Source organism: Ursus arctos, unplaced genomic scaffold (genome assembly GCF_023065955.2).
Source record: "Ursus arctos isolate Adak ecotype North America unplaced genomic scaffold, UrsArc2.0 scaffold_2, whole genome shotgun sequence".
Taxonomy (NCBI): Eukaryota; Metazoa; Chordata; class Mammalia; order Carnivora; family Ursidae; genus Ursus; species Ursus arctos.
In genome coordinates, this window is record NW_026622874.1 from 48060393 (window position 1) to 48073411 (window position 13019).

The window sequence follows — 13019 nt, forward strand, 5'->3', positions numbered from 1 at the left end:
TGATAGTTGGGTCAGTGTCTTTCATACCCTAATGTTAATTGAAACACATTTGAACTGTGTAAGCGTCTGGGTACATAGACTCCCTCATAATGTGTAGGTGGATAAAACTTTGTTTTAATAACATTAATTTATTTTTTGAATATCCATATTTTATAGTAGTTATTTAAAAACATTCTGAGAAGGTGCCTCATTAGGCTTAAAATGCTCAGTGACACAAAAGTCATTAAGAGGTCCTGGTTTAAAGAATATTTCCCCCCCATACTTGAACAATATAATTAAGAAGTACAAGTATTTGGATATAAGTTTCTGGATGTCAAGACACAGCATAGTCTAGAATTAGTAGGTAAATTCCATGTGTTCACTAGAATCCTTTCCCTTTGACTATACTAAGGTTGACTTAACAAAACTGAAAGAAAGTAAGAATATGGTGCCTTTAATTTTTCAAAAAGAGAGAGACAGAATCGGGGGCAAGAGACAGACAGACAGACAGACAGACAGCGGCTTCCGAAACGTCAGATTATTTGACACATTTCTCTGGCAGTTTAAATCAACATGTTGTTGTATTTGGTCAAGGGACATTGCCAAATAAAGAATCATCGCAATGTGATAGGGCGATCTGGGACTAAATTAACAAGAGCAAAATAAAATATAAAGAGCATTTCTTAGTGTTCCTTCTGTAAGATTTCATAATCAATGTAAAAAGCAGTCATTAACCATATCATTTTATTGTTTCATGATTTTAAAATTATTAGGTGTGTTTTGTTTTTTAAGTTAATCAAAAAGTTAGTACTTCAGTATTTTGGGAATGCTAGGAAAAACTAGTCTAAGATATATTTTGTGCAAGATGTTCAGGAGAGAATAAAAGTTGATAAGGAAATATCTTTAGCTTATGGGTTACACGAACAATACTACCTGTCTTCCATATTGCTAGTAGATGAAGTTGGGAAAAAGACTTCTGTAGTTATAAATTACACAATTATAGTTAGTCTACTTCTGACTGCAGGACTTCTGTTATATTGGATAATCAAGTATATAAATAGTATTTATGCTGTACAGATAAAACTGCAGCCAGCATGAATGTAGATATTTTAGTTAATTTTTAAAATATTGTTAGATAGGGTACTGTTAGCTTGAGGTTGCTAGGGACAAATAGACTTTTCAGAAATCAATTTTGATGATATAAACAGTAACTTAAAGTGTATTTTCTAATAGAAGACATCATTATTGTAAGTCTGTTTATTATATGGCTATTGATTTTTTTTTTCTGAGCACCAAGTAGAATAATACAGTAGAGTTTTGTACTTTACTCAGTAAGAAATATTCATTCACAGTTTATCTCAAAACTTAACAGAGGGTCACCAAAAATTTGGAACAGGACTTGGGTCTAGAGACGCCTGGTCACAGCAACAGGATCTTGGGGACAAAGGCATCTGCTTCTCTCTAAGCACTAAACTACACAAACATGCATATCACTCCCAAAAGCTGGACCATACTGTCCTCCTGCTGTGATAGGACTGGGACTTGCTGGCTGGGTGGAGTTTCATCTAATGAGACACGAGGGACCCCTCGTTCCTGGAGAAGCCCAGAAGTCCCAAACTGGGACTTGCTGTTGCCCATCTTTAGCTGCCACCTCGGGTGGGGGGGGGAGGTTTGGCATGTGGGTCCCCTCCTCACTGGAGACTATGCAGGTGGTTGGTGCTGGGCCCCAGCTCCACAGTTCTGGAGTGCCTGGCAGCCCTAGGCGGGGTAAAGGGGTGTGTACTCCATCCGAGTGTGGAGCAGTTCAAGGTGGCTAAGGATTGGGGAAAAAAAGGAAAAAAATAAACAAACAAACTTAATGGGTATTTGCATGTAATTCTGTTCTCCCACAAACAAAGTACATATCACAAAAATCAACATGTTTTAATGGTGTAAAGTATTGCACGCAGGCATTGTTTTTCAACCCTGGGGGTTCAACTCATACAACTATGTGGTAGAAATGAGCTTTAAAGAAGTGACTCTGAGAAGTAAGTAATCAAAGAGCAGCTCTGAGAAAGAGGAAGGGGTAAACTGGAATGTGGGGGAGTGAACAGCCTCACCGTTAGAGCTCCAGGGAATATTCACTATCCATTGACCATGGGAAGGCCCTCCAGACCATGTAATGGAAATATTTTAACGTGTGCTTAGAGTGACCCTGGATAGAGAGGAAAAGTGAGGCTTTAGATCGGGGAGAGGAAGCAGAGGGCAGTAGGGGGATGATACAGGGATGGAGAGTAAAGAGAAGTAAACATTTCTTGCGCTGTAACTGAGGGAAAAAAAGGAAATGAGGTATGTGCCGGTGGCAACACCATGACTAAGAATATAGTCACAGAAGTACGTAGGGAGTGCAAGGCTGAGGTAGTGGGAAATGGGAAAGAGGGGCGAACCATCAGACTTTGCAGGATTTAATTAGGTCTGGATGGAGTTCTCTTCTGAGACAGTTGTAATTTTAAGTGACTGGTGATTTTCTGGTGCAGGGTCCGCTGCTGTCTGGGTTACTGTGGAAGCTAAGGAAAACTCTTGGGGAGGTGTACAGGCTCCTGTATTGCTTGCACCACTGTATGTGCCCGGGCATTTTTCTGGGGAGAGTATCTTTTATTTTCATTAGTGATCAAGTACGTCCCTACACAGATAAAAGGTGTCTCTCCTCAATTATAAGATTATAATTGCTTAGATGTAAGTTAACTGAATAGGAAGGACTGAGGATGGGGATGGGGTGGGGTGTGTAGGGGGAATCTAAGGGCATTTAACTACTGAAATTCTTCATACTTATATACATAGTTCAATGCAGAGTGCTTTTGTGGTACATTTGAAACCAAGAGCTTAACTCCTTTACTAAATCCCTAAAGGTTTTTTTTTTTTTTTTTAAGATTTTATTTATTTATTCGACAGAGATAGAGACAGCCAGCGAGAGAGGGAACACAAGCAGGGGGAGTGGGAGAGGAAGAAGCAGGCTCACAGCGGAGGAGCCTGATGTGGGGCTCGATCCCACAACGCCGCAATCACGCCCTGAGCTGAAGGCAGACGCCTAACCACTGTGCCACCCAGGCACCCCTAAATCCCTAAAGGTTTAATGCAGTGTTTCTTTATTTAAAATTTTCAACTAAGGGTAGCAAGATCCACAGTTTCTTTGATAAGGCAAATTGTTTTGTGCTTAAAGTGCCATGTAGTAGGCATTTAATTTCTCAACAAATGTATGAAGTTGTCTCTTGATTTATAGAATTCAGGAAACACAGTATTGTTAAAAAAGAAAGTCAAGTAAGATCATTATCAGATAACAGCAAAAATATAATTAAATCTGCAAAATCATGCCTGCTTTTATCATGTTAATTCTTGCAAAAACACAAAAGAGTTGGACAAATTGTGTTACCTATGAGCCAATTTCTAGAAAATGGGATAGATCAATTTGTTGTTTTTATCTCTTATAATTATGAATATAAATGTAGGCTGCAGTTCATTATCACATCTGGAAATTTTTAAAAAGAGGCTCAAACACCTATGTAGCTTAATTAACTGCCATATTATTCCAATTAACAGCATTTATATCAAATATTCTTTCTCAATATTATTTTTAATGCAATAACATGTCAAATACAATTTCTGGAATGGGCCATTATTTTCAGAAGATTCAATTCAATTGACCCAAGTTATCTAAAAGATCACACTAAATGTTCTTAGGTTTATTGTGAAATAGTCTAATAAATTTAATCTTATGTGATTGACAATGAAAATATGTATTTTGAGAAAGTGTAATCTAGCACCTGATGTGGCATGTGCATTTTCCAAAACTTCCTTAATACCCTAAATTCTAAAAATCAGGTTACATGCAGTGAGTGAAATTAAATTTTTTATCAAACACTTAAAAATTTTATTTTATTTTTTTCAAGATTTTATTTATTTAACAGAGAAAGAGAGAGAGTACAAGCAGGGGGAGAAGCTGGCAGAAGGAGAGGGAGAAGCAGGCTCCCAGCTAAGCAGGGAGCCCGATGCAGGGCTCGATCCCAGGACCCTGGGATCATGACCTGAGATGAAGGCAGATGCTTAACCAACTAAGCCACCCAGGTGCCCCTCAAACACTTAAAAATTTTAAAATAAATAAGTTATTATTTTCTCAAGTAAGTACTGATGAATTCATTGTATTTCTGGCATTTTTCTTGTACAGAAAAAAATCAGATTTTTAAAATTATGGTGTTTACAAATTTTTTCCAACAAATTTAGGAAAAAGCACGAATAATATGTTAAAATTACCTTAAAGGTCAACATACCAGCTAAAAAATATCCACCTTCAAATGATGTTTTAGTGCCACTTAGTTTACTAAGAGTGTTGCAGGTGATGTTGAGAAGGGGTCCACAAATTTAGATCTACATTTCTGAAATGATAAAAAACCATTAAATTAAAACTTATAAAAATTAAAAATTATAACTTATAAATAAAAATTAAAATTTATAAAATTAGGCCTGATAATAATTTTCCAAGAAGCATGTTTGATATGTAAATTATTTGCTCTTTGAGAATAAAATCAGTAAAATCTCACAATGAATTTTTAAATTTTATTTCTATATGTTCAAAAAAGCTTACTTTAAAAAGACATGAGATGAGAAAATTTACATGTAAGCCATTCACAATAATTGAAGGTTTGATTTCATATATTAGTTTGATTTTCAGAAAAGATTCCCTTAGTAAACTATTTTAGGGTTTTAAAAGAACACTTTAACTTGCACACAAATTTAAGCATATTGATACAGTATTAGTTGTACATTTAACTTAATATATTAAATAATTCTGACTTTTTTCAAATTCACAAAAAAGTGTATCTGCATTTTTTGTGTATACATATTTACTTGCCCCCAATATTTCTTAGCCTAAAGGAATAATATATTATTCCAGAATAATTACTATAAATAAATTTAGTATCATGATTCAATTCATAAACATTTTTTTCAGAATAATTAAGATTCATATGCTTTAAATATTCAAATTGTCATATTCTTAATAATAATTTTCTACATTTTGGTATAGGCCTTTATTTCCTTGTCCTGAGCTTTCTCTGCTTTTGACAAAGTCCTAATTTACCAGAGAGCAAAAGCAAAATCTGTTTGTGTTTTTGTTTTAAATAAAATAGCTTATACAGAGTGGCTAACTAATAGTAAATTAGAAAAATAAAATTGGACTTTTACTATTTAGATTAAATCTTTTTAATTTTTAAAAATTTAATCCCAGTATAATCAACATACAGTGTTAACATCAGTTTCAGGTATACAATATATGATTCAGTGATTCTATACATTACTCACTGTAGATTAAATCTTAATTATACAAATCAGGAAAAAATTTAAAACTTCTATTTGTGATATTTTTCTGCATCTGTTTCCTTCTGCTCCACTTTTCCAGCTGTGTTCCTATTATAAGTTGTTATTTTCTGGGCCAGAAGCTATAGACCTTAGGTCTATCATATTGTATTTGTTTTCTGCTCCCTCACATCTCAGTTGTCACATTATCGTCAGTCAAAACCCACCTTGTGTTTATACTTCTTGTCATAAATTATAATTATATATTCTGTGTTGTAACTGAGTGCTGACTAAATTATCTCTTCCACTTACAAAAAAATACATAAAGTGAAAAAAACCTGAAAAATAAAATCAATAAGTGTAGTTAATATTAAGTAAAATTAAAAATCTCTAAATAAACTTGCTTCTAACCCAGATGGAATAATGGCCTGGATCTACCTTCCTACATAACAATACCAAAAAAAAAGATAAATAATATAAAAATACTGGATTTTAAATTATTATTATGTTCAGTTAGCCAACATATAGTACATCTTGAGTTTTTGATGTAGTGTTCAACGATTCATTAGTTGCATGTAACATCCGGTGCTCATCACAACATGTGCCCTCCTTAATAAACGTCACCCGGAAAATACTGGGTTTTAAGACACTGAATGACAGTCAAAGAAGGACGGTGATCCATGAGAGATGGTAACAACCAAGGTGGGCTCTAGGATCGCCCAGCTTATTGTCTGGAAAGACTTTCCGGGATGTGGTACAGGGAAGGAAAATCCAAGAAGAGACCAAAATTTTCCATAGGTTGAGGAAAAACCTCAGAGTTTAGTGAGACATAGGTGTTTTCTAGTTTGTTGGATAGAATGCCAAAGAGGGGAAGGCAATGTTGAGAGAACCCCAGGGAACTGCAGAGAGTTGCCCTTTGGTATTTAACAGAATACTTTTGAGTGTATGCATATGAGAACATTACCGGGCATCCAGGAAGAAACCACACTATAGGATTAGAGAACAGTGTCTGGCACTCACACAGGGCCCGGAAAAGTGTTTTTATAAGGCAGAATAGAAACAATAATAATTCGTGGAGCACAGGATACAAAACTGATGAAAGTCATGTCTCAGTCGTAAAGAATGCATGCATACCTGGAATAAATTGTGGGTTTGATCCCAGACCCCTTGTAATAAAATAAATATCACAATAAAGTGAGTCAAATAAATTTTTTGGTTTCCTAGTGAATATAGAAGTTATGTTTACCTTATACTCATCTATTAAGTATGCAAATAACATTGTGTCTAAAAAATGTACATACCTTAATTGAAAAACACTTCATTACTAAAAATGCTAATGATCATCTGAGCTTTCAGTGAATCATAATCTTTTTACTGGTGGAGGCTCTTGCCTTGATGTCAATGGCTGCTGCTGCATCAGGGTGACGATTGCTGAAGGCTGAGGTGGCTGTGAGAGTCTTTTAAAATAAGACAATAATGAAGTTCACCTTATTGAACGACTCTTCCTTTCATTATTTCTCTGTAGCCTGTGATGCTGTTTGATAGCATTTTACCCACAATGGAACTTTCACAATTGGAGGCAGTCCTCTTAAACCCTGCTGCTGCTTTGACAACTAAGTTTATGTAATATCCTAAATCTTTGTTGTCACTTCAACAGTCTTTGCAGCGTCTTCACTGGAAATAGATTCCACCTCAAGAAACCACATTCTTTGCTCAACTACAAAAATCAACTCCTCGACTATTAAAGTTTGTCCATGAGATTACAGTAATTCAGTCACATCTTCAGGCTCCACTTCTAATTCTAGTTCTCTTGCTATTTCCACCACATCTTACTTCCTCTGCTGAAGTCTTGAACCCTTCAAAATCATCCATGAGAGCTGAAATCAACTTTTTCAAAACTCATGTTAGTGTTGATATTTTGATCCCTTCCCCTGAATCAGGAATGTTCTTAATGGCATTTAGAATGGTGAATCCTTTCCAGAAGTTTTCAACTTACTTTGTCCAGATCCATCAGTGGAATCACTATCTATGGCAACTATAACCTTATGGAATGTATTTCTTAAATAATAAAACTTGAAAGTCAAAGTTACTGTTTGATCCAGTGAGTGCCGAATGGATGTTATGTTAGCAGGCAAGAAAACATTAATCTCGTACATCCCCATCAAAACTCTTGGGTGACCAGGTGCATAATCACTGAGCAATAATATTTTGAAAGGAGTTTTTTTTCTGAGCAATAGGTCAATAGTAGGTTTAAAATATTCAGTAAACCCTGTTGCAAACAGTTGTACTGTTGTCCAGACTTTGTTGTTCCATTTGTAGAGCCTAGGCAGAGTAGATTTTGCTTAATTCTTAAGGTCCCTAGGATTTTCAGAATGGTAAATGAGTATTGGCTTCAACTTAAAGTCACCAGCTGCATCAGTCCCTAACAAGAGAGTCAGTTGTCCTTTGAAGTTGTGAATCCAAGCATTTGCCTTTCTAGCTATGAAAGTCCTAGAGAAAATGTTCTGATACAAGGCTGTTTCATGTACCTTGGAAATCTAGTGTTTAATGTAGCCATTCCTTGCTGATCTGAGCTAGATCTTCTGGATAGCTTGCTGCAGCTTCTACATCAGCACCTGCTGCTTCACCTTCTATTTATTATACGGGTGGCTTGTTTCTTTTCTTTTTCTTTTTTTTTTTTATTTATTTGACAGAGAGAGAGAGAGTTCAAGCACAAGCAGGGGGAGCAGCAGGTAGAGGGGTAGAGGGAGGAGCAGACTCCCTCCCGAGCAAGGAGCCTGATGCGGGACTCCATCCCAGGACTCTGGGATCATGACCTGAGGCAAAGGAAGACACTTAATCGACTGAGCCACCCAGGCATCCCAGTGGCTTATTTCTTTAAACCTCATGAACCAACCTCTCCTGACTTTTAACTTTTCTTCTGCAACTTCTTCAATTCTCTCAACCTTCATTGCTTTGAAGAGAGTTAGGACCTTACTCTGAAGTAGGCTTTGGCTTAAGGAACTGTTGTCACTGATTTGACCTTCTCTCCAGACCACTCAAACTTTCTCCATGTCAGCAGTAAGGCTATTTTGCTTTTTTTCCCCCCAGCATTTGTGTGTTTATTTGAGTAGCACTTTTAATTTCCTTTGAGAACATTTCCTTTGCATTCCCAACTTGGCTGTTTGGTGTAAGAGACCTAGATTTCAGTTATCTTGGCTTTGGCATGCCTTTCTCACTAAGCTTAATCATTTCTAGCTTTTGACTTAAAGCGAGAGACACACAATTCTTCCTTTCGCTTGAGCACTTAGAGGCCATTGCAGAGTTATTAATTGGCCTAATTTCAATCTTGTTGTGTTTCAGGAAATAAGGAGGCCTGAGGAAAGGAAGAGAGACAGGGGAACGGCCAGTCGGTGGAACAGTTAGAACACACATATTTATCGATTAAGTTACATGAGTGCAGTTTGTGGTGCCCCCCCTCCCACCCCAAACAATTATAGCAATAACATCAAAGATCACTGATCATGGATCACCTTAACAAATATAATGATGAAAAAGTTTGAAATATTGCAAGAATTACCAAAATATGGCACAGAGACACAAAGTGAGAAAATGCTGTTGGAAAAACGGCATCAATACACTTGCCCAACAAGGGTTGCCACAAGCCTTCAATTTGTAAAAAACTTGTGAAGCACGATAAAATGAAGTGTACCTGTAATTTTGACCTAGCCTGAGTTTTTCTCTGGACCCTAACTAACAAATTATAAAAATAAGACCCCAAATAATCAAACTGTTTTCAAGAACTGCCTTCCAGAACAAAGCTCAAGAATATTTACAGGAATATAAACAAATATGTCCAACATGCAACAAAGTAAGATTCATACCATTAACCATTTAAAAGTTCCAGACAATGAAGAAGCAGGAAAGCAGAAACAATAATGGAGAGAGCATTCAGCCAACCAAAACTGACACACAATGAGCAAGGACATTAGGATTAGCAGATAAGAACATTAAGACATTTATTATAACTGCATTCTACATTTCCTAAAATAAAATTAGAGACATGAAGATATAAAAAAAGAACCAAATCAAACTTATTGAGATGAAGAATATAATCTTCAACATAAAAAATACACAGGATAAGATTAAAAACCTACAACCTGGCACAAGATAAGATTAGTGAAATTGAGAAATAGGTACGTAAAGTATACACAGTTCCTCTTTAAAATGAAACCAGAGAGAAAAAAAAGAATTTGAAAAACAATGAATAGTGAGCTGTAAGACAATTTCATGCAGCCATGAATATGTGTAATTAGAGTCTCAAAGAAGGACAAGGATGAAGGGGGCATGTATTAGATACCTACTGCTATGTAACAATATTGTCATGAATTTAGAGGCTTAACATAAAACACATGATCTTCTTTTTGATTTTTGGGGAGTGGGAGTGGGAGTTGTCAATGACCCAGGTATGGATTAGCTAGTTTCTCTAATCAGTGTCCACCTGAACTAGAGTTTCAACTTATTCTCAACTTGGGGAGGATTCATTTCCAAGCATACATGGTTGTTGGCACCATTCAGTTCCTTGTCAGTGTGAGGATCTCCGTTGGCTCTTGGTGAGAAGTAACCTTCAATTATTTGCCAATGAACCCATGCCATATGGCAGCTCACAACAGCTTAATTTGTTTACTCACATTCAGCAAGGAAAAGAGTAATTATAAAATACTACGATGTTACATAATGTAACTATGGTCATATAATTACATAATCACATGCATTCTATCACCCTTGCTGTATTCTATGTTCAGAAACAAGTGACAGTTCCCACCTTTACTCAGTGGGAAAGATTACAGAAGAATGTGCATACCATGAGGAAGGGGTATTGGGAGCCACTTTAGAATCTGTTCACCACAGACAAAAAAAAAAAAATTGAAGAGTTAATGATGGATTTCCAAAGTTGATCAGTATTTAAATCCTACAGATCCAAGAAACTCAAAAAAAAAAAAAAAAAGCAAACATGAGAAACCTCAAGAAAATGACAACCAAAGCACTTCATAATCAAATTGTGCAAAACCAAATTAAAAAGAATATCTCAATTTTCATTAGTTATCAAAAGAGTCCCTACATGGGTAAAGACATCTCTACTCATATAAAGCTTACTAAGACTGTAAGTGCTTAGATATAAGTTAATGAGGTATGAAGATTGGGTACAGAGGAACAATGCTAAGGATAACAGCAAATTTCTTGGAAACATGCAAATGAGAAAAGAGTGGAGGTGTAATCTTTTAAATATTAAAAAATTCTGTCAACTTAGAGTTCATTTTTTAGCAAAAATGTTTCCAAAAGAAAAAGGAAAATATATTTGCAGATGTATAAAATCTGTAAGAATTCCAGGGAGCCTGGGTGGCTCAGTCTTTAAGCATCCAACTCTTGGTTTTGGCTCAGGTCATGATCTCAAGGTCGTGGGATGAGCCCTGCATGGGGCCCCATGCTCCCTGCGGAGTCTGCTTAAGATTCGCACTTTCTCCCTGCCCCTCCCGCATGTGCTTTCACTCTCTCTAATATAAATAAATAAATAAATAGAATCTTTAAAAAAAAAATCTGGAAGAATTTTGCCAGCAGACCTGAATTAAAGAAATGATGTAGGAAGACTTTCAATCAAAAAGGAAAATGATGCCTGTCAGTAATATGGGTCTGCACAAGGAATGAAGAAACGTGGCAGGGGCACTCACATGGGCAACGATATCTTTTATTATTATTATTATTTAAGTCTCTTTAAAAGAGAATAATTTCTTACAACAAAATCACAATCAGTGTATTGTGAAGTTTCAGTATATGTAGAAATAAATAATAGGCAAACAGCATCATAAAGATCGGAAGAAAAGAAATGGAAGTATATGCTTGTAAGGTTTTTGTATTATCCCTGAAATGGTATAATTTCAAGGTAGATGATAAGAATGTATACTATGTATACTATGAATCTTAGGGCAACCACTAAAATCACAAAATAGTTAGAGCTGATAAAACAAAAAATTGACATAATAGAATTATTTAAAAATCAATCCAAAAGAAGTTAGAAAAATTTTTAAAAAAAGAAAGAGCAAATGGGAAAAATAGAAAACAAATATCGAGTAGACGGACTTTAACTATATGAATAATCTCATAAAATAAAAAAGCCTAGACTCTCCTATTAAAAGGCACAGATCATTGCATCAGATTAAAAAAGAAAGAAAGAAAGAAAGATCCAGCTTTATGTCACCTACAAGAAAATCACTTGAAATTTAAAAATAGGTTAAAAGTAAAATGATGCTAACACTGGAGTGACTATTTTAATATAAGAAAAATATATTTTAGAAAAGAATATTACCAGAGACAAAATCATTTCATAATGATAAACTAGTCAGTAATCCACAGGAAATTATAATCCTAAACATTTATGACCCTAGTAGCATAGCTTCAAAATATGTGAAATAATAAATTATAGGAGAGAAAAATATAATAAAGAAATCCATAATTATAGTCAGAGATTTTAACAGACTTTTCTCAATCTTTGACAGAAAAAGTAGAGAGAAAATCAGCAAGGGTATAGTAGATTTAAACAATACTATCATTCAAGCCTTGCAAAGTATGTATTAATAATAGACAGTTTCCTGGAAAATCCTCAAATATTGAAAAACTAAATGACACATTTCTAAATAACCCATAATTCAGAGAAAAAAGTCAAAAAGGGTATGAGAAATTATTTTGAACTGAATAAGATAATGAAAATACAACATATCAAAATCAATCAAATATTGGTAAAGCAGTAATTAGGGGGATATTTGCCAGAAACTATATTTTTATTAGGAAAAAAAGTGATAAAATAATGACCAAAAATTCCATAAAAATCTAAAGATAAAGATGAGCAATTAAACCCAAAATAATCAGAAGAATGAAAAAAATCACAATAAAAATCAATAAAGTTGGAAACAGAAAAACGACAGAGAAAAAAATGAAACCAAATGCTGTTTTTTTTTTAAGTGCATCAATAAAACTGATTAACATTTAGCCAGAATTATCAGGAAATGCAATAGTGAATAGGCAAATTACCAATATCAGGAATGAAAGAGGTTACTATATATCACTAAATTACACAGATTTAAATGTTAACAAGGATAGATCATAAACAACTTTCTGATTATAAATTTGAAAACTAGTGGACACATTCCTTGAAAGACAAAAATTTCTAAAGCTCACTCAAGAATAAATAATCTGAATGGCCCTAAATTATTAAGCAAATTGATGTTTAGTTAAAAGCATTTTCTGCAAAGAAAACTCCTGACCAAAATGTCTTCATATTGAAGGAAAAATAACAATATACACACCTCTTTCAAAAAATTCTTCAATTCAACATTACTATGATATCAAAACCAAACAAAGATACTACAAGGAAATAAAACTACCAATATCTGTCATTAATATAGAGATAAATATTTTTTAAATGTAAGCAATTTGAAACCAACAATATATCAAAAGGATTCTGCATCATGACTGCTTGGGATTTATTCCAGAAATTCAAGGTGAATATCATTAAATAATCAACCAATGTAATTCATCATATCCACAAGGTAAGTGTAGAGATAGATACATGATATAGATAGATAGATACATAGATAGATGATAGCTAGATAGACAGACATATGATAGAATCTTCTCAAAAGATGCAGAAATATCTTTAGAAAAAATCTGACATAAGA

At 34.7% G+C, this 13019-nt stretch overlaps 1 protein-coding gene across 2 annotated transcripts in view; it reads left to right on the forward strand.

The window, feature by feature from the left end:
- BRINP3 (BMP/retinoic acid inducible neural specific 3) overlaps nucleotides 1–13019 on the forward strand; it is a 376710-nt gene that overhangs the window by 197368 nt on the left and 166323 nt on the right. The gene's annotated exons all lie outside the window — the stretch shown is intronic.